This window comes from Marmota marmota, unplaced genomic scaffold, assembly GCF_001458135.2.
Source record: "Marmota marmota marmota unplaced genomic scaffold, marMar, whole genome shotgun sequence".
NCBI classification, from domain to species: Eukaryota; Metazoa; Chordata; class Mammalia; order Rodentia; family Sciuridae; genus Marmota; species Marmota marmota.
In genome coordinates, this window is record NW_026000005.1 from 48,463,653 (window position 1) to 48,484,625 (window position 20,973).

General features: G+C 47.5%; 1 long non-coding RNA gene across 1 annotated transcript; it reads right to left on the minus strand.

Moving 5' to 3' along the window:
• Positions 1-550: 550 nt before the first annotated feature.
• LOC107138823 lies at positions 551-9,261 on the minus strand. Its single transcript, XR_001503051.2, has 3 exons — positions 9,181-9,261; positions 8,024-8,279; positions 551-3,785 (listed from the first exon to the last, which is right to left on the minus strand). It is a non-coding gene; the product is annotated as an uncharacterized LOC107138823 (long non-coding RNA).
• Positions 9,262-20,973: the final 11,712 nt, after the last annotated feature.

A 20,973-nucleotide genomic window follows, 5' to 3' on the forward strand; every position in this document is an offset into this window, starting at 1 on the left:
CTCTGCATCCTTTCTGCTCAATTTTCTTGTAAAACTAAAACTGTTCTAAAAATAAAGTTTAGTAATAAAAAATTCATTGGGAGGCTAAGGAGTAAGAAGTGTTACAGTCGATCACTGTCCCCACGAAATACTGTCATTACTCTTCCCTTCAATTTTCTTGGTCTAGGAAATCAATAGGGAAGTGATTTTTTCATCAATGTAGGTATTGCTAGGAGGGTCCCACGGGAATGAGGTCTGTGTGCTGCAAGTCACCTGTTTAGAAATGCACCCCGAAGTAGGAACATTCGTGAGGGGCCGAAGGGTAATGCGAGAGTCTGAGAGTGTGAGAATCCCAGGCTCATTGGGGTCCCTACTGGGACTGACACCACATCCGTTCCCAGGGCTTGGACTGAAGATGGCACTTTCTGGACCATGACGAGCCATGTCGCCACCAGGACCCTGTGCCTGGACACAAAGGGCACTCTTCATTGCTGCCCAGTGGGAAGGGCTTCACACTTCACAGTGGCTGACGAGGCTTGTCCCTCCAACTCTTCTATTTTCCACCCCAGGGTTTTCCTGAGTATTCTCATGCACTTATTTTATTTCAACTTTAAGATCAGATTGTCAACTTATGAAAAGTTATCTTGACATTTTAAATCTAGTTAATTACATCAAATTTATAGTTGATTTTTATGACATTGATATTGTTAGTTTTTTGAGTTTTGTTCTGCAAGACTAAGACATAACATTTCCAATTATTGGACTCTTACATCTCCTAATAAAGTTTAAGAATTTTCTTAGATGTGTTCTGCATATTTCTTTTTAAAATTGTTTCTTGGGATTATTGTTTTGGTTGTTATTATTGATGGAATCTTTCATTATTATGCTTTATGATAGAGACTGACTAACCCATTTTAGGTTTTGGGCCTGGTTTCCTGCTGAAAGTTCATAATGTTGCCACTAGTTTTTCAGAAAATACTCTTGAATGATCCATTCACTTCATCATAACTTTTGAAATAATATTGGTTCAGACTTTCCATTTTTGAAATGTCACCTTTTTCTTTTTCCCATTATTTTTTGGTGAACACATTCCAACAGGCCCAACTAATACTGGGATGAAAAACATCCTTCTCTCATCCCTTGCTTCAACAGCATTCTAAGCAGCATTTGAGAGCTTCATTGTTAAGTACAATGCTGCCTTCTGGTTTAGTGTGCAAGTAGCTATATTTCTAATCAGAAGACTGTATTCTTCTACTGTTAAGTGTTTATGATATAAACATGGATTAAACTTTGTCAGATGTATTATTATTTCTTATTATTTCTTCTTTGGTAACAAGATAGAATGAATTATGCAGAGAATCATTGGGATTGAACCGTCTTTGGATTCTTGCAACAGCCCTACCTAGTTATGGTTCGATGTTCTTTAAAAGTTCCATTGTTTCATTCAGAATGTTTGCATCAACTTTCATTAATGAGATAAATGGGTAATTTATTTTTTGTGCTACTTTGCCTGGATTTTGTATCAGTATTGTAGAATCTCTTCTGCCTGTCTGTGCAGTTTCTCTTCAACACCTTCTCCTGCCCCACTGGTCCCCAACACTCGTCTAATGAAAGACCTTACCCTTAGATATCCTTGGAGGCAGGTGTGATTGCTTTTATTAACTGTATATAAAGTAATTCATATATATTAATTTACATATTTTTGTAATTTTCTAACCTTTTAAATTGCCAGTCTTTCCCAATTTTGCTAGCACATTTCCTGCATTTTCTTCTGAAAACAATAGTAGCAAATGCACCCAAGGCATGAGACAGTCACTTCTTGCTTAGCAGTGATTGTTGACCTAAGAGAATGCTGGGCTGTGTCAGGAATGCCTGGTGACAGGATTGTTGGAAGTGTTCTGAAATGTGTGTGTTGGGATTGTGAGAGCCAACACCACCACTGAGTACAGCTCAGGGCACAGCAGACACCCCCGGCCTCCTTATGGAACTGGGTGGGGACATGGCCACATGAAGCTGTTGCCAGCAACAGAGACCTCATGAAGATGCATTGAGGCCATGGGACCCAGGTGCTCTGTACCCTCCACTGACGCTGTCTCCAAGAACAAACATGACCTAACTCCTTCAGGTCAGAACTTAGGTGAGTAATTTTTTTGTAAAACAAAGTGAACTTGTGGAATTTATTTTTTTCTTTCTTTCTTTCTTTCTTTTTTTTTTTTTTTGGAGTGGTACACACCTGCTCTCAATTGTGGGCTCGAGGAATGCTAGGATTCCCTTTTGGCTCTCATCTTGATAGAAGTCACAGTATAAGATAAACACAGTGACAGACATCTCCATAAAAGTGTCATTGTGTGACTGCGAGGCTTACAGCAGAAAAATGTTGGCCTCTTTATGGCCCCTCTCCAGAGGCAGGTGTGACTGGAGCCACCTGTGGGAGAGGCTTCCGCTGCGAATCAGCAGCAACCAGAAGAACCGTGTGGCATTCTTGGGGCCCCCAGGAATGTGCCCTTGGTTCTATAGACAGTGTTTGCTCTCCTGTCCCTTCACAGCTGGGGATTAAAAATTGCCCAGAATTCAAATATTTAATGTTCTTCTTTGGTTTCCATCCCTGGAGTGTCTCAGTAGGTCTGTTGCCAACGTGTCACATGTCACGTTGTTCCTCCCCGACCCAGGTCACCGTGTGTGGGAAGGGCTGGACGGTCAGTTCTCACAGGGGCTGACTCCACTCTGTTACTTTCCTCTCCAGATTGCAACAAGACGTTTAATTTTGATCACAAGAATGATTTCAGAGAGTGTTTTCTCATATCTTAGCAGCCACGGGGTGTTAGTGGTGTGCAGAACGTGTGTAAGGGAAGTGGACGAGGCAAGCTAGACTGACCCTATAGAATATTTCCTCTGCAGAGTCGCCAAGTTCTAGACTTTTAAAACCAAGCTAGATTCAAAATCTGTTCATTTGCAAATGAACAGATGGGTCAACTCTGAGTTTTCCAGACTTCTGCTTCCTTTCCTACTCTATTTCCTCAACACCCTGCCATATCCGACTGCTTGCAGAGAAGGAGAATCGGAGTGAGGAAGCCGTGCTCCTAGGCATCTGGTGGAGGAGGCCGAGGTTGAATCGAAACACAGTCTGTAGGTGGCGTTGCGTGGTCAGAGGCCCAGACACAGTTGCTATGGTAGCAGCTGCAGCCACCCATCCAAGCAGCTCACAGAGTCGAAGACTCATATTGACATGAACTCCAGGGGGCTCCCAAAGACAGAACAAAACTGATGTTTAGTCCGCTTGTTACAGCTTCTGCTGCTGTAACAAAATACCATAGATGTGCAGCCTGAACCACAGACAAGTGTTTCTCACAGTTCTGGAGTCTGGGAAGTCTAGGATCCCTGGTGAGAGCTCTCTTCCTGGTGGCAGGTGGCTGCCTTTTTACTGTGTGAAGACACAATGGAGAGAGCAAGTCCTGGTTCCTCTTCTTATAAAGCCACTAATCCCATCATGGGGGCCCCACCCTCATAACTTTACTGAGCCCATTTACCTCCCCAAAGTCCCACCTGCAAATTAGTAATTAGAACTTCAACATGTGAATTTTGTGACACAAACATTAAGCTCAAAACAGGTGCTCATGAGACACTGGAGACAGAGAAGTTGTACCCTCCACCCAGGAACCCCATGAGACAGGGTCACAGACATACTGTAAACAGCTTCCACCCCACAGTCCCTGTCCTGTGCTGTTTCCTCCCTAGAAGAGCAGGAGTGTCCTGTCCACCGTGGGTCCTCCAGTGGCTGCCGTCCTCACTTCTCTCCTCAGCTCACCCTGCAAAAGAATGGGTTCCCCAGGGTAAGGTCCAGTCTTTTGGGAGATGTCAACAGGCCAAAAGAGAGAAGTCACCGGAACCTGCTTGTTGTGGCTGATTTGCCAACCGTATTGATTTGTACAGAACAGTGATAGGTCATGGGAGAAGCCTCAGGTCCTTGACCCCCAAACTTCTCAAATGCTTGGGTTTGCATGTTTACCCCCAGCCCACACCTTCCCCTCATTTGACTCCACCTTCAGGTCCACTTTGCAGGGCCTCCTGGCACCTCACGATCTGGAAAGTGGTTTGGGTGCTAATGTTTGTGTTTGGTTTCCTTCCTTTACATCCTGGCAGCAGATTGCTTCAGTTATTATCCTTCGGTGAACCAAATTCACAAAACATCCAACACTTATTTTTTACTATCTCTTTTGCCAGTATTAAAATGAGCTGAATCTTCCCTCTGCTCTCCTTTGGTGCTGTTTGTTATGCAAGTCTAGTTTATTTCAAATGCTCTCTACTCACTTCTGAAGTACTGTTTGAATGTGGCTATGCTAATAGAGTTAATGGTCAGGTTTTCAATCGATACTTGACTTGCCAATAGGCTCACCCTGGCTGAACCCTGGACTGCTGACCAGGAGGAATTCCTTTTTAAAATAAGAGCTCAGATTTTCTGGTCCAACATGTAAGCAGCTTAGAAATTGCCACTCTTCTCAGCAAAAAGTAAAAAAAAAAAAAAAAAAAAAAAAAAAAAGTGGAACGACTAAAAATCAACTCTTAAATCTATTAGAAAAATTAGGTCACAGGCAGACTTATGTTCCTCAAAGGAGAGAGAGACCAGTGGGTACAAAGAGTCCTGACTCAACATAGCAGGAATCCACATGCTTAGGAAAAACTGAACTGTAATTGACAAATTGCTGGAGGCTTAGGATGGTGAAGTTTGAGGATCAAAAACTCCAGGGACCCCTCATAGGCACAGGTGTACCCCCACACTACTTGTGAGCTTTATCTCCAAACCTCTAACCTCTACCAGGCCTGCACAGTGAACACCCCTCCCTACAACATCATGTCTATCATTTAATGTCAAAGTACACCAAGCGGAAAAAGAGGCACACACACACACACACACACACACACACTTTGAATAGAGTGAAAAAAACTTCAGAATCAGAGTCAGATATTGCAGGGATATTAGAATTATCAGATTTAAGTTTTAGTGGTTTAGTCTTTTTTTCTGCCACTGTAACAGAATGCACAGACTGGACAAATTATAAGAAAAAAAAATTTTTGGCTTATGGTTCTGAAGCCAGTAAGTCCAAGATTGAGAGATGGCATCTGGTGAGGACCTTTCTGATGTATCATAACATGATAGAAGGCAACACATGGCAAGAGATCAGGCCAAATGCCTCTTTTATAACTAACTCAACTTCTGTGATAACAGCTTTGTCTTATTTATAAGGTTGATATTTTCATGACCTAACAACCGTTTAGAGGTCTCATCTCCTCATCACAATGACAATTAAATTTCAGTATGAATTTTGGAGGGACTTTCAAGTGATAGCAAATAATATTTCAAGATTATTATTAATATGCTAAAGGCTTAACTGGAAAAAAATAAAATGCAAGAACAGATGGGTAATGCAATCAGAAAGATGGAAAAATCAAAAAGAAGTGTTAGAGATAAAAATGTTGTAAAAGAAAGAAAAATGCCCTCGATGGGGGCACTAATAGACTGAAAACTACGGAGGAAAATCTCTGAACTTAAGGTATATTAATGTAAATTTCCCAAATGGAGAACCAAAGAGAAGCATGCTGTAGGATAACTATGAAGGTGTCACATGTGCAGTGAGAACTCTAGAGGGAAAAGAGAGTCAGGAGCAAAAGCAATATTTGAAGCAACAATGAATCCCAAAGTTAATGTCACCAAATCACAGTTCCAGGAAGCTCAGAGAACACCATGTGGGAGAAATACCCCAAACAAATCCACCGAGGCATGTCATAGTCACACTTCAGAAAACGAAAGGTCGCTCTGGTTTCAACGTGGAACGTCCACCAAAAGCCAGGTGTCACAGACTCCGTGTCCAGCAGGTAGTGCTATTGCAAGGTGGTGGGACCTTGAGGAGTGGACCTTCAGGGAGGTCTTGGGTCACTGGGAGTGTGTCCTTGAAGGGGAGAATGGAACCTTAGGCCCTTCCCTTCCCTATCTTTTGCTTTCTGGCCTTAAGGTAAGTAGCAAATAGAATTACACAAAATGCCCAATCAAAATCCCCAAAGGGAAGAAAAAGTGTGAAGACAAAATAGGGACAAAGAACAAGGATAAGAAATAAAAACAATAGCAAATATGATAGATATTAGCCCAGCTTTATCAGTGATCACTTTAAACATCAGCTGTCTGGATACACCAAATAAAGACCAAGATTACCAGAGTGATGGGAAAACCAGACCTAGTTCTATCTTATCTAAAAAAAAAAGCCTCTTTAAATGTAAAGGCATAGAGATTAAAAGTAAAGATGTGGAGAAAGATGCACCATGCTAACACTATCAAAAGAAGACAAGAGAAATGTCTTAATTTCAGTCGAAGCAGATTTTGGAGCAAGGGAAGCTGTCAGGGATGAAGAAGGAAGTTACAAAATGGTAAAGAGGTCAATTCTCCAGAGGACGCAACAACCTTTAGTGGGTATGCACTGAACAATAAGCAAAAGACGATGAGAGGAAGAAGGGATAGAACCAGAATTATATGGATCCACTATTATAGTTTGAAACTTTAACCCATGGCAGGTAGAAGATCAGTCTAAGTGCATGGTTAAACTCAACAGCACCTTCAATCAACAGGATGTGATTGACGTCTACAGCCAGCTCCATCCAACACAGCACAGTCCACATTCTTCTCAGTCCACATGGAGATTTTGCCAAGATGGACCACATTCTGGGCTATAACACACACCTTAGCAAATTCAAAAGAGTAGAAGTCATACAGTACCGCTCTCAGAACAGAGAGGAATTAAACTGTAAATTATAACAGAAGGAAGATGGCTGGAAAATCCCCCAAATACTTGGAGTTTAAACAACATACTTCTAAACAGCACCTGGGCTAAAGAAAAAAATCTCAAGAGTAATTTTTTAAAAAATATATTTTTAGTTAAATAAAGATGAAAATACAACTTATCACAGTTTTGGGATACAGTGAAAGAGGGCTTATAGGGAACTATATGAATATGGCATTGAACATATTTACACAGGAGAAGAAGAAAGACCTAGAATCAATAATCTAAGCTTAGACCTTCCCAAACTAGAAAGAGTTTGGGCCTGGGGTTGTGGCTCAATTCTTCTCTGGAGAATTGACCACTTTATCATTTTGTAACTTCCCTCTTCATCCCTGACAACTTCCCTTGCTCCAAAATCTGCTTCGACTGAAATTAATACATTTTTCTTGTTTTCTTTTGAAACTAAATCCAAAGTAAGCAGAAGAGAAATAATAAAGGTTAGAGCTAAAATCAATAAAATTGAAGACAGGAAATTAACAGAGAAAAATCAATAAAACCAAAAGGTGATTCTTAGAAAAGATCAATAAAATTGATGATCTTATGGGCTAATGAAGAACATCAGTTAGATGACCCAAACTACTAATATCAGAAATGGAAGAAGGGACCATAACTGCAGAACCCTGGACATTAGAGAGATAATAAAGGAAGACTGTGAACAAATCTATGGGTCAGTTCCTTAAATAACACAATCCGCCCTAACTCTCCACACTAATACAGAGAGAACAGGCAGGGAAGCTCTTCTGAATAACACTACAATTGTGGTTACTTAGTGCCATATATTTTTTTCCAAACCCATAGCATACAACATTAAGAGTGAGCCCCAATGTGAACTATCCTGCTTAAAAGATGAGGAGGTTGGGCCTGGGGTTGTTGCTAGGCAAGTGGTAGAGCACTTGCCTAGCATGTGTAAGGCAATGGATTCAATTCTCAGCACCACATAAAAAAAAAATAAAATAAAGGTATTGTGTCTATCTATAGCTAAAAAGTATTAAAAAAAAAAAAAGACAAGGAGATCAGGACCCAGAAACACAGAGGAGAGCCCTCATGCAGATGCAGGGAGAAGACACCATCTATAAGCTGAGGAGGTTGGTCCCAGAAGAATCCTCACCTGCTGACACCTTGATCTTGGACCCCAGCCTCCACAACTGTTGTGAAGCCACTCAGTCTGTGGTATTTTGTTACAGCAGCTGTAGGAAACTAATACAGTAAATACTCACACATCATAGGTGGGGAGGTGGACATCCTGGGGCTTGGGAGAGCATTATTCAGCCTACCCCAACCACCACAGTCAAGTCATCCAAATAGCTGCCAGTTACTGATGCCGTGGGCCACGCGGGCACTTTACCTGTATCATACCATCTGACTTGTTGGGTAGTGGCTGACCAATGAGCATGGCTCCCAGATAACCTTGTCTTATCACTAGTGAGAGATAAATCAGGGCTCCCCGCCCTCAGCTCTCCAATCCTGTCCTCCCTAAAGAAGAAAAGAAACAATCCATGGAGCCGCAGAGAGGAAGCCAAGGGGGTGAAGCTGCACTGTGGGCCTGAGGGTCCTCAGGGTCTGCTTCTCACAGAGCAGCTGCCAGCCCATGCCACGCTCCTCCTGCCCCACAGAACATGCCTTAGGTGGCTCCCTAAGCCAGTCCAGCAACCTGGGTCTCTGAGTGCACACGGGACTCTGCAGGGGGATGGACCCTGTCCAACACCCAGTCTTGCCCGTCTGCTTTGACTTCTCTAAATGGAGGAAGGATCTGGGGTTTTCAGCTCTGGCACAGACTGGTGCTGGGGTACTTTAAGTTCTCCTTTGCCCATGGCCCTGGCATTCTTTATTTGATATCCAAATAGACACTCCCTTGGCTCCCATTCAACAGAAAATTGGCCTCCCTAAAAGCCAAATAAAACCTCCCTCAGAAGGAAAAACAAACCTCATGAACAACAGGACATCTGAGCCTTAGGTGCTGCAGAGGAGAGGCTTTGTGGGTGCCCTGGGGAGGAGGGAGGGAAAACAGAGCTGCTTTGCAAGAGTAGCTCCCGAGTGGCCAGCAGGCCCCTGGCCGGGCCAGGGTCGCTAGGTGGCAGCGTTCGCTAAGCACAGCTCAGGTTGCTACCAGGGCCTGGGCTTGTGGAGAGAAGAGCAGGCTGGGCATTTGTGCCGGATCCCGCTAACTAGGTCACGGTTCAGCTGGAAAGTGGGTGCTGTTCTGTGGGCAGGAGCAGGGCTCTGCGTGGTGGCTGCGGTGCAGAGACCACCTGCCCGCCCTGCCGGCTCTGGCTGCCCTCCTTTCTTTCCTTGGCCACCCCATTCCTCCTCCCGTTTCCTGGGGGCATCCTGCAGTTCGACACCATTGGGCTTCAGAGGACACTGGAGGTCATACCTCACATTCTCGCCCATGCGTCTGTCAGAAGCCTTCCACTCTCAACCCTGTAGACGGTGGCTTCCAGGAGGGCGGGACTGAGTTTCAGGAAAACACACTGTTAGAGAAAGCGTTAAATTAAAACCAATAAGTAAACAAGATTAACCGAGATCTCACCACATGTATCTGTCTCTTGTGTTTCCTTTAAAATCTCATGTGGAAATCTTCCTCTGACCCAGAGTGACAATGTTGGCTGGCCATGGTCACTCTCAGATAATAACAAGCTCTCTGGCCAGGGTCACCCCATAGACTCAGGACTTTAATTAGGATGATACTGTGCTTAGACACATGTGTAGTGCACACCAACATATGCATACTAGCACAAGTCCCCCACACAGGTGGCACCCCAAGCCCTGGGTCGCGGCCCTCTCCTCTCCTGTCTCAGGCACATGGGGGTTGAGCCTGCCTGCAGGGGGCAAGGGTCTGAGCTTCTGCTCTGCATGTGCACAGCGGGGAGAGGGCTGTGATGCTGGAGGCAGAGGTCACAGTTACAGGTCCCCAAGTCAAGGAAGGCCCAGGGCTGCTGGAGTCACCAGGGACCAGGAGGGACGCAACCCTGTCCACACCTGACTCCACACTTTTGGCCTCAAGAACTGTGAAAGAAAATCCACCTGTCCTATCAGGGCCTGTTTGTGGTCCCTCCCCATGGTGGCCCTAGCAGGTGAATACACTGGCTTGCTCCCTGCCGACCTTGTGGAGTCCCAGAAAACACCCATGTGTCTTTTGTCCCCAGAAGTTCTGAGCAGGCCCGTCCCCCAGAGCAGCCCTCTCCTGTCCCTGCCCCAAGGCCCTTGGACAGCTCTGCTCTGTCTTCTCCATCTCCTGGAGGCAGTTGGCCCCGGGCTCTGTGCTTTTCCTCCTCAGAGCAGACACGAGTCCTCAGTATCAGGTGTCCCCCGGACCTTTCTACCGGGCACCAGCCCCTCCTGCCCTTTCCCAGGGGTGGGCTCCTCCCTCCAAGGAGCTCTCTTCGCCCCCTCCTCCCCGAAGCCTTCCTCCCTCTGACACTTGGCAAGTTCACTGTCATGCCAAGAAGTCCGTGCCTCGGCCACAGGCTCTGCTTCGTTTCCTCCGAGAATTCTGCAGAGAAGGCAGCAGCAGGGTCTTCACGCTCTATCTTGTTCTGCAGTCCCATTCTGTTTGACACCATTGAGATAGGACTGTCCCCCAGGCACTAGGAGACTAATACCTCAATGATATTAGGGCATTCTCCTCATGGCAGCACACCCCGTGCCCTAGAAGGAAGCCTCACACTCCTCTCTTGTAAACGTTTTCAAATTGAGCTATGATAAATAATAAGGAGTCGAGTGCACTTGAACATACATCTTGAGTGTCTGTCTAATAATTTGCTTGGGAAGGTTTCCTAGAGGCAGAATGACTGGGACAAAGGACACACCCTTCATTTTGGCGCAGGATATGACAAAGGTACGTGTGCAGGAAACGTATCGCTCGAAACCTGTAATTTCTGTAACTATTATTTTATACTAGCTGGTACAAGACATAATAACTCTGTGACTCACTTACACAACGGTGATTACAGGTATTCTACCTGGTTCCGAGAACAGGTATTCTACCTGGTTCCAGGTGCAAACAGGTACTTAGGCCGTCTGGGTCACACTTGGATATATTTTAATGGTAACTAGGTCACATCCCTCAATTTGGGTGCCAGCCATGTATTCAAATGTGTTTCTCTCTGATTTTTCTTTTATTGGTCTCAACTTTGAAAGTAAATTCTGAGATAGAGCAAATCATCCTGAAGCACTTGGACCAGAAGTGGTTTGGGTCACTTTGCTCCTTTTTTGATGCTTAGTAAGTCAAGGCTGTGGCTGCTGGCCATCCTGGGGCCCCGGGAAGTCTGAGTACCTTGGAGAAGGCAGCAGAGAAAGGTCAGTGAACTCTGTTCCTTAGAGTTAGAGCGTCTGGGCCTCAACTCGTGCTCCATAACGTCTAATTATTTGCTCCTTGGGAATGTTTGAGTGTCACTTAAAGTTGATGACATATTCTGGGCAACAAGGATAGTGGGATAAAGCCCAACATTTCTGAGATCCTATCCTCCTGTAACTGTTCAAATGGCCCATTTGGAGGCCATCTGCCCTCCCATGTCTAAGTACTGAAGCAAGTGCAACTGAACCACATCATCTGGACAAGTCCTGCAAAGTACTTTGCTCCAAGATGGTATCTTAAGTGACGACCTTGCCAAAATAATCACCACGAAGATAATAATTACATACAGCAGATACAAGTACGGCTGGGGCCTGCCCATCTTTTTCCATTTGCATAAAACACTTGATCATTATACAAACTTCTATTTTGATACACAAGGTTATAATTAAAAACAATGAAAGAAATCATACAATTATGACTTAACCAGCCATTGTGCTGAGGCACAAATGTGATCACGGCCTGTCATGAACTTAAATTAAGAATCTGTGCAATACTGACACAGTCTAGAAATGACTTACAGAGTTTCATCTAGAAAGAAGTTGATTAGCACCGTCGTTAAAGATTCATTGTTACTTTGGCCAGGGACTATTGACTGGTAATCTTGGATTCTGAGTTAAATGCACACACACATATGTATGTACACAAGCACCCGTGCAACACACTAAAGAACACAAGACAGATGCAGAGCAGCTCTCCACTTGCCTGTCTTTGCACCTCTATCCTGGGGTCTCCCTGTACCACGTGGAGGGGAGGCCTGTCCTAGGGAGATTCCCTGGGAAAGGTGAGAGTTCTCATAGAACATTCCTTTGAAGTTTGGGAAGAGGCAATAGACACTGGTCTTGGAGTTTTACCTGGGATCTAGAAGATCCAGAAACAATTAGCTTAATTACCTGAAATTATTTGTCTTTAAAAAGTGCTTCAATCTTGGTTTCCTTAATATGCCCAAGATTTAATTTGTTTTTCACTTCATAAAGCCTGTGGAGTCTCGCAGTTGGATGAGCCTCTCGAGCTTTCTGCAGCCGAGGACGATGTCTCTCCACACTCCTTTCTCGTGCTCTCGGGCATTGGTGGGAAGACCATGACTGGTTCAGAAATGGCCCGACTCCTTCAGGCCAGGGCAAGCAAGGAAGAGCTGCCGGAGGCGGCTGCGTAATCGTCCTGCTCTTAGGCCTCTCCTTCCTCTACAAGGCTGGAAATAAAGTTGACCATGGCAGAGGGCAGGGCTGGGAGGACCAGAGTCGTGGAACCAGAGGCACTGGACACCCTTAGCCTCAGGCCTCGCCTGCACTTCTGGGCTGCTGCAGTCTTTATTGCTTAAGTCCCGTGGAGCTGCCGGGTAGTGCAGGGGTGTCAGTGTGGGACTGTCACCTTCAACACGTCTCGCCTTGCTCAAGAAACCAGAGTCCATCCCACAGGGCTGAAGGGCTGTCCCAGGTCATGGGCTCCTTCGTGCAAGGTCAAAAACAGGACCCAGTGTCTGATGGCCAAAGCGCTGTCCACCTCACAGCCTCAGGAGCCTGGCAGGTCTTCCCAGGCCTCTCCAAATGTGCTGCCAGAGTCTCTGAGGGTCTTCGGTGCTCAGAAAAGTAGATGAAATCAGGAAGCAGTGTTTGTTTGGGGACCGCCTCTTCACAACCCAAGGGGCCGAGGTCCTTCTTGAGCTTCCTCAAGCCGCAGGTGCGTGTCTGCCAACAACACCTTAGGGTTTGAGTACTTGCTGCTCCTGTCTTCCACCCGCCTGTTGCTGTTGTGGGCTCACCAGGGGCTTCACGTTCCTGAGCCACTTGACACACTCACTCACTCCTGCCCTGGCCTGAGCCTCCCAGGAAAGGGCGGACCCCTCCTGTGCCCTGGCCTTTGTCAGATAGTGTGAATCTGCTGTCCTGTTCCCCACTTGGTGGCTTGTACTACCCTTCCTCTGACCCCTCCCTCACAAATGCACTTTTGTTCTCATGATTTCTCTGGGTCGTAGGAGAAAGGGAAAGTGGGCTAGGCACCAACTGGACAGATGACCTGTCTTTGCAACTGGGAACGCCCTTGCTCATCTGCTTGTGGGGCAGTGATTCCACCAAGCGCCATTCCCGCCCCCGATGCTCGGCAGCCCCAGCCACCTCTCTGTGACCTTTTCAGAGTGACTGGGGCTCTGTCCACACATAGATCTTGGGCTTTTGGCCTTCATGTCTGTGAGACAAGAAATTTCTAGGACAGCCAGTTGGGGTCCTTTGTTATGGAAGCCCTCGGAAGCAAACACAGTGAAAGTCTGGTTTTCCAAAGGTGAAGTTATCCCCTGGTGCACAACTTGGTTACCGCAAACTCGGCAGCTTAAAACGACATCTTGATTATTTCACGATTCCTGTGGCTCAGAAACCTGAGCAAGGTTTCGCTGGAGCTTCTGCTTTGGGTCTCTCACCGGCGCAGTCCAGTTGGCCAGGGCTGCTGTCTCACCTGAAGGCTTGACTGGGAAGGACCCAGGGGAACGGATGCGGCTGTGCCCCAGCAGTGGGGCCTGCAGGTGACCGTGGAAGCCCAGCAGGCGGCAAGGTAGCAGTGCAGGCTCGTCCACTTGGGCAGCAAGGGGAGAGCTCATCTTGGGCTGAAGAGTTAACTCCTTTAGAGACAAACAACAAGCATGTATTTAATAAAGGTCAGTCGTCACCTATTACCGCTTCTCTGGCAGAGTTTTTATATTTAGGGAGATGTGACATCTAAAAGGGATAGATAGGTGGGGTTAAGCTATATTATCATTCTCTTTTCCTGATATTTTAGGGAAATCTGAGATGAGACTTGGGTCCTCTCAGATGTTGGGACTGAAGGGGGAAAGCAGGACAAGAGCAGTGTGGCTGAGAGCTGGCCCCGGCATGTGACGGGCAGCACTGCGGTGCTCTGGTGTGTACAGACCCGGCTCCTCTGCAGGGAGGCCTATCAGGACGCACAGGCACTATTTAACTACACGGAACGGCTACTGTACGCCAGATGGTGTGCTTGGCTTGGAGGCATGGTAGATAACGAGACAAGTTATTTGGTTGAGGTTTAAAGGGGATAAATAATCAAAGCCACTGTCCTCAGACCTCTGAAGGGCGTGACTTAGAAATCCGAGCATCAGTTACCAATGAATCTCCTGCTTTGCAGCTGATAGATTAGAAGCCGTAGTCTGATCCTGAGTCCAGAACTGTTTTCCTACTTGTGCACCAAATTACAGTGCAGTCCCTGGACCTGGAGAGTGTTTCTGCCTGGGCGGCAAGGGTCAGCCCTGTGGTCTGGGGGTGGGCGGGGGTAATAAGGGATGACAAGACAGAGACACAGAGAGGTACACAGAAGGAGACATGGACAGACACAGAGACAGGCACAGGAAGGGGTGGGACTCTTCCCTTTTGCTCTCCAAGGAGCAGGAGGACACAGCTCACAAGGTGCCTGTCCTAGATTCGGCTTCTGGTCAGAACCTCATCAGAAATGGGAGGCATTTTTGAGGCGTGGGTCTTTCCCTTGGTCACTGCGGGACGATTCTTAGCCTCTCAGAGGCAAACATATCGCCCGGGGAGACCCAGAGCTGAATGGGATTTAACCACTGAAGGGCCCCTGACTGCAGGCAGGCTATTCTTCCCCACTGTCCCTCTGCTGGCTGGCCTTTAGGTTGAGCCGTTAGTACTCCCTGCAGAGGGTTGGGAGGGCTGAGAATGAGCCCTCTGTGGCACGTGGTGTGCAGAGGGTACGCAGCCATGTGGCTCCCCCCCCCCCCCCNCAGCTGCCCTGGGGCACAATAGATCTCTTGAACTCATTCTTCCAGGTATGAAATTTTGCGTCCTTGGCCACCATCCCCCCAACCTCTCCAGCCATCTCCAAATACTGTTTCTTCTACGGTTTTGCTACCTTCTTTGGAGGCTTCCGTTACACATGTGTTGGGTCTCCTTCGTCTCGCTTCCTTGCACTGTGGAATCTTCCACAACTGTTCAGGGGTGGCGTGGGAAGGGAGGGGGCCAGGGTGTCCCTGAGTCCACAGACAACCCGGAGCTGGAAGATCACAGGCGGGAATGCCCAGATACCCCCAGTGGTTCTTCATGACCCTCAGGTCCTCAAGGCAACAGGCCTTGGTAGTGAGAGGAAGGCGGTGAGCCTTGTGCAGGCTGAGCTGCTGTGCGAAGGAGAGGACATTTCAGGTGGTTTCTTTCTGTCAGTGGCCGCTGACCAGGAATGGCTGGCTGAGTTACAAGCAGAGACCTGGAGTCAGACAGATGTTCACTTGAATTCCAATCTACTTTAGATACGTTTCAGCTGAATTTTTCTGAGCAAATGATTTGACTTTTCTAAACCTTAGTTTCTTCACAGGGTCTTTGAGAGGGTCCCAGGGAAGAATTTCTGAAAAGGTGCTCAAAAAGGTGACATTTTTTATTTTGGTAATAAGCGATACAGGCACCAGCTCTCTCTCTCGCTGGCGTCCAGGGACCCTCTCCCTACCTTGAGTTGACCACACCTGCAAAGCTCCTGTGCCACTTATGGGAATGTGTTCACAGCACAGGTGATCAGGGCCTGGGCATCTCAGGGAGAGAGTGGAGGGACTTCCTCTACCCAAACAATGATCTTCCCATTCCTTTCTTGGGGCATGGGCAGTGGTACATATTTCACAAGTGCCTCGCCAGTGGCTCTCACCTGGGGCTGGGACCGTGGCTCCCTTTATTGCTGGCTCCCTCCTGGGGCTCGGTATAGAGAGGGCCACTCTTCTCTTTCCTCCCTCTTCCCCGTATTTTCCCAATGAATTGGCTGTAGGGTTTGGAGAAGCGTTCTGAATGGCCAGGAGGAATCACAGTGGAGAGAGGGGGAAGAAACATAAAGACAGGGAGAGACGGAGAGGGAGAAATGAAGTCCAGGGTAGCTGCTCTAATAGTTCAAGGGAAAAGAACAATAACTGAACTGACCAACCCATCCGTGAGAAAACCTGTGGCTCCTGCCTTTAGCCCTGGTTTTAAGGACGGCCTCCCTTTCCCCCTCTGTCCCCATTACTGAAACCACTTAAGAGCTCAAATCCCAAACTTCTGCCCACCTCTGACTGCTGGTCTCTGCTGACTGTGGAGATCGGAAACCTGTAGCTAAAACAGAACGCACACACCTAAGCCATGGCGTGAGTAACTGTCCCCGTCACCAAGACAAACTCCTCCAGCCAGGGACAACACCCCGTCCCCAGGTCTCACAAGCCTCTTCCATAAGTTTTCCTGGGGGCTTCATTCGTTGACAGATAAGTGTTAAAAAGAAGCAAACAAAACAGAATCTCCACAAAGGCTATACATAAAACCGGTAAGAGAGTGGGAAGTGAATATAGCAGAGAAGCAGACCTCACACTAGCATCTGCTGGAGGCCACAGGAGTGTTATGAGCAAACTTACTCCAAGAATTAAAAAGACATCTTAATGAAGGAATGGAGATCTTTATTTAAAAATTGAGTCTTCATAAACCAGAGCTCCCGATAAGAGTCCAGGGATGACATGGTCAGATAAAGGAAGGAGGCAGAACACCGTCTGAGGGAGTTCTTGAGAGGAGTGGGCAAGAAATAAAGAATCACCGGAGAGACACCCAACCAGAAGCCGTGCAGAGGGTGGGGGGCTGATGTGGAAAGTCCCCCAGGTCAGGGGTGGCAGGACCGAGACAGAAGGGAAGAGTGCAGTCCACGGGAGCCTCGAGTGGGAAGCGAGACGAAGGAGACCCAACACATGTGTAACGGAAGCCTCCAAAGAAGGTAGCAAAACCGTAGAAGAAACAGTATTTGGAGATGGCTGGAGAGGTTGGGGGGATGGTGGCCAAGGACGCAAAATTTCATACCTGGAAGAATGAGTTCAAGAGATCTATTGTGCCCCAGGGCAGCTGTAGCTATCAACAGATTATATTCGTGGAAAATGCTAAGAGTGAATGCAAAACGCCCCTGCTATAAAAATAGTAGCTACGAGAGGTCCTGCAGCCTGAAGAGCTGGTGTTCGTCTTCCCACGATGCGTACACCTAAAATAATAGGTGGTGCACAGTAAATGTACACAGTCCTACCTGCCAACTAGAAGAACAATTCCTACTAAAAATAAATAGAAAATAAACATGTAATTTAACTATAATTCCCAGAAATAAAAAAGAAGACTTGACTGTTTATTGTGAAAAATCACAACATATGCCCTAGAGGAAAATATTTAAACAGAACCCTCAGTGTGGGGACTCATCTGACAGACTGAACGGCAGAGGGAGTGAAAGCATCCCTTGGACAGCTAGGGCAAGAGATGGGATCACCTCTCCAGGGGACTTGCCGATCTGACTCCAGAGTCACGGTAAACCTGAAGTCAGTAGCTGAGGTCCGCAGCGAGTCCAGATAGAGAAGGTGTGTCGGAGCCTCTGGACCAGGTGTGGCCAATACGGAAGCAGAAAAGCACCTTTGGACTCGCGAGCGCTTAGGCAACATGGTTCCATGAGCAGCTTTTGAAGAAACTTCCAGAAGATGAAAGTCAGCCGATTGAAAGGTTAATGGAAACACACGTGCACGCGCGCGCGCACACACACACACACACACACACACACACCCCATCAGTGAGCCCTGGATCCATTACAGCATAGGGCTAGGACTGAGGCACCTTGGTTATAGGAGTGTGGAAAGTCTGTCACTAACGAAGACCAGAAGACTGACCAGGGAACCGTGTCCCTGGAGCAAGTAAAGCGGCAGGTGTGCTTCACGATACAGCACTTGCCATTATCTGAATCTTGTCCTACATACGTTTATTATCTATTCCCCCCAAAACTGCATTTTAAAATAACATGAGAGTCAGGGGCCGACATTTTAAGCATTACTATTGTATTAATGAGAGACCCGAAGATGAAGGACAGTTCTGTATTCTCTCCACCACACGCAGTGGAGGTAGAGAGAAGTATTCACTCATAGAATCAGCAAAGGAAAAAGAACAAAAGAGAAGCTTGAGAGAAGAGAGTGAAGGCAAGGCAGCATCCTGTGTTGGGTTGGCTGAGCGCCTGGGCGTTTCCTTGGGCATGACCTCACCGATGATCCTCGCACCAGCACGCCTTGTCCTTGCTGTGCCTGGGGGAGGGCGAGGTGCTGGAGGCGGGTCTGTACCTCCAGGGGCTATCGACAGCGGCTCTTGCCATCCCAGAGCCCTGCCGACTCCCCTCCCTTCTCCTGGGTGGTTCCAGTGTGGTTCAGACAGCACCAGCCTCAGCAGCTGAGGAGTGACAGCCCAGGGCGGAGACCTCTCCATCCTCAGAGCCGGCCGTCTCCCACGTCACAGCGCAGGGTCTCTGCGGGCCTCAGTTTCCTGGCCTGGGCTTCTGCCTTGCTTTGTTTTCCTGCCTGGCTCCTTCCAAGTCCTCCCTCAAAGGATGGTAGCTGTTCCTCGAGTCCCACCTGGCAGCCAAGACCCTATAATACCCAGTCTGGCCTCTCCCTCCACTGAGTCAAAGCCTCTTCAGTGGGACCCCTTCACCGTCTTTGCATTGTCAAATGCTATTTTGGCAGGAGGTTTGTTATCCCAGACTCTCGATGCCAAGAGGTCTCTGAAATGAAAGGCTCATTGAGCTAGTGCAGATGCTAACCAAAAATGAAAGGCCAGCCCTGAGACAGTCCCTGAGCCAGCAGCATGGCCAGCCAGCAGCTGGGGCAATGTGCAGGCGACCTCAGGAGAAAACGTGGGTGAAACGCAAATTGCCCACGTGAAACCTGCGTAGGTCAGTGAACAGGACCTGAAGCAGGCAGAGTCTTGCAATCCGAGGTCCATCCAGAAGAGAAGCTCCTGGTGCTTCTTGGTTGGTTGGGTCTAAAAGCAGGACAGGATGTGGCTTGAGTGGCTAATTTCAGCACTTGGGAAAGGAACATGGAGCTGTTTTTTCTTTATCTTGCTGATTTTACTTCTAATTAAACTTCTCTCTTTTCTCCCTCCTTGCTCTGTAGCTTAGTTCAGGACATCTCAGAGTACTTCTCCTGTCAGGCTTGGGTGATTCTTAGTGATGGCCAAGGTCAAGTTGTGCAGACCGTTGCTGTAGCTGGGATCTGGAATGTCCCTCAAAGGGGGACGAGGCTACTTGCTCCACAGTAGCCGTGTTGGGAAGTGGGAGGACCTTTGAGAGGTGGGGTGTACTTAGGTTACTGGGGGCATGCCCTTGAAAGGGGATTAGGGTCCTCGATCTCCTCTCCTTCCTCCATTTTGCTCCCTGGGGAGCGGTCTTGTTCCACCATGAACTCCCTCCATGACAGGATGCTTCCCACAGCAATGGGCCCATCCATCATGGACAGAAACCTCCATGTGGCTCTCACATTTTTGAGCCAAAATGAATCTTTTTCTTTTTATAAGCTGATTATCTCCTGCATTTCATTACAGGGATGGAAAGCTGACCGACACGTCTACCAGAAGCTCCGCTGGGAACCAAGTTTACTTGGCAACCTGTGACTAGGAGGGGCAGGTTTCCTGCAAGCTCTGAAACCTCTCCCCTCTTTCCCTGGCCTCCACTGGAACAAAGCATCCCTGAGTCTTATGCCTGGTCATTTAAATAAGTGACTCGTGGGACTGCATCTTGAATTTTAATGTGCATACGAATTACCTAAGGTTCTTACTAAAATGTAAATTCTAGTTCATTGGATGTGGGGTCGGACCCAAGATGCTGACCATCTAGCCAGCTCTGGAAAGATGACATCGGGTGCTCCTCCAACCTAATCCAGGCTTTGAGTGGCAGGGAATCCATACCATGTCACTGTCATTGATGGGAGCAAGAATGAAGAGTTTAAACGGAACACACTATGGCCCCTGCCCCTCAGTATTTAAAACAACAATTCTTCCTGCTCCAGAGAACCTGCCTCTCTTTGGGGTAATCGATGAGACAACAACTTAGATAGCAAGTGGCTTTGAGTCTGTGGACTCGAACTCAATGAGGAGTACTAGGAGTCAGCACTCTGCCACAGCCGACTAGCACTGGCTTTCCTGAGCGTTTGGTCCCTAAACCTTCAGTGAGGTCACACCCTGAGCTGGCTCTCCATTGCATGGGAGGTACAGGGCACAGGGCACTTTGAGAGGACCAGGACAATAATTAAAAAAAATAAGAATAAAAGAACTTTAATAGTTGAAAAATGCTTCGCTTTTTAATTGGCCTGGGTTATCTTTGTCTTTATCCCCATGTAAACTAGAATTTTTCCTATTTTCTGTGGAGGTGGGCGCAACAAAGGCAAAAGATACCCAGAGCCTGTGAAAGCCGCGATGCAGTCCTGCTCACCTCATAATGGCCGTGGATCGGTGAGGGCGCCATGGGACACAAAGCCGCGACCCTTTTCTGGAATTTTTTTCTCTTTGATAATTAAAGAGTTGATTTTGCACATGATAATGTGCAGTGTGTTGTCCCTGCTCAGCTTGCAGCTGGCAGGACAGACCTAGGGCCAGCCCGGCTCTGAGTCAGCTTCCCTGGACCAGAGGAACATAGGGCCACTCCCACCTCACCTCTGTCCCCAGGCGGCCCAGGGCCGCAGCCCCCAGCGTCAGAGTCCTGCTGCCCAGGACAGCCACGCCCAGGAAACCAACCTGAGGGCCAGGAGCTGGGTGTTAAAGCATCTCAAACAGTGTCCAGAGAGGTCTGAGAACCAACGATGTCACGCACTCCAGCCAGGGACCGTAATGGGGCAGCATTTCACATGGGGCAGTCCACGGAACACCAGCCCCTTACAACCTGACCGAGGCCAGGTGCTAAATCAAAACAGATACTTAGATAAAAGGTTCCATAGTCAGATATCCTTGGGAAACACTGGGTTGATTAAAAGAAAGTCCAGCAGCTGCCTTTGCTGTGGGACTTGAGGGG